Source organism: Montipora foliosa, unplaced genomic scaffold (genome assembly GCF_036669935.1).
Source record: "Montipora foliosa isolate CH-2021 unplaced genomic scaffold, ASM3666993v2 scaffold_412, whole genome shotgun sequence".
In the NCBI taxonomy this organism is placed as follows: domain Eukaryota; kingdom Metazoa; phylum Cnidaria; class Anthozoa; order Scleractinia; family Acroporidae; genus Montipora; species Montipora foliosa.
In genome coordinates, this window is record NW_027179715.1 from 262,501 (window position 1) to 264,156 (window position 1,656).

Consider the following 1,656-nt stretch of genomic DNA (forward strand, 5'->3'; position numbering starts at 1 on the left):
AAGAATAACTTTGAATCATCAGGGTATGATTCCAGGTTACAAGAGCTGGGTGCTAAGGGTAAATCATTCAGATAAATACAGAAAAGCAGTGGTGATAAAATCGCTCCTTGAGGAACGCCATGGATGATTGGCATGGTGTCTGAGTAGGTCGATCCAATTGTCACATATTGATATTGACTGGATATATAGCTCTTAAACCAATTGACAGTCTAAGGTGAGGCTCCTACGATGGACAGTTTGCTAAGCAGCCTTGCATGGTCAATGCTGTCAAAAGCTTTTAAGAGTTCTAGTAAAACTAGAGTGGTAATCTGCTTTTTATCTATTGCTTCAAGTACACTTTCCGCAAGATGAATATTTAAAGTATCACTAGAGTGTCCCTTTTTATTACCACTTTGGTGGGACGTAAGACATTTGTTGGCTGCGAAGTACGCGTTGGATTGATTCAAAATAATCTTCTCACATACTTTGGATGCAACAGCTAGAAGAGATAATGGCCTATTATTGGCTGCTTCTTCATGGTCACCGTCTTTAAGTACTGGTATCACCTCGGCCTCTTTCCATTTAGCAGGAAATGTACTGGTAAGTATAGAGCAATTGATAATCTCGGTCAAAGGGCCAAGGATGACAGGCAAGCAATCCCTTTATTATGCGAGCACTTACTTTGTCAGGTCCAGGTGATTTATTCAGCGGTAGAGATGCAACAACTCAACAAACCTCCTCACATGTCACTGTTGTTAAATTGAATAGTTTATCAGGGGCGAGGGTAGAATCAACATCAATTGAAAGTTCTGGAATTGTGATGTTACTTTCTTCTGACAGGTGCCTAGATGCATCAGCGGCATTTTTGCCAACCTTGCTAAAAATTATTGAACTCGTTTGCTACAACTGTCAGGTTTTTGGTATAAACTGGACTTTCTTTTGTCTTTAAAAGGAATAGCACAGTTGATAATCTTCCGAAGCGAACTAGAGTTGTTCTTATGAAGTCTAACCTCTTCAAAAGTGTGTCTGCTTTCAGCTCCGAGTAACATTTTCTTGACTATGTTGCGTGATTCTTTAAAATTCTGCCAGTCGGCGTTTCGGCGCGTCCAGAGGAATTGCTTCAGTAGGAGGTCTCTAGATTTCATAAGATCCTTGATATCCTGGTTGACCAAAAAGCAAGGCCTAATCCGTATTTTAATCGCTTTAATGGGAGCGTGTGATTTCAGAACAGAGAGCAGAACGTCATCCAAGATGTTCACTTTAGAGTCTGCATCATTTTCTTTAAAAATTCTGAGCAGAGTCCGCTTCATTGAATAAAATTTTGCACTTATTATCTGTATTTTGCATTTTATTAAGTCGAACTTCATTTTGTTCGGTTTTAATTTTCAATTATTAATGAAAATCATCTGTTCTGCAAATTTAACTATGAGAATTAAAGGCATTTGTCTTGTTTAGCCCAAACTGTGGCTAAAAAAATTCCTTGGGCTCTGGAAAGAGCAATCTATCAATTTGCAATTTAGCATGCATCTCTCACTGGGTTATACTCATTTCCAGTGGTGTCAAGTGTGTAAAGGGCGTTTTCGAAAGTTTAAAATAGCAGAACTTGTAGCCATGCTTTCCTCAATTCCTGAAACAGTCCTGTATTTTCTCCAGCAGTTGCAACAGATAAGAAAGTAA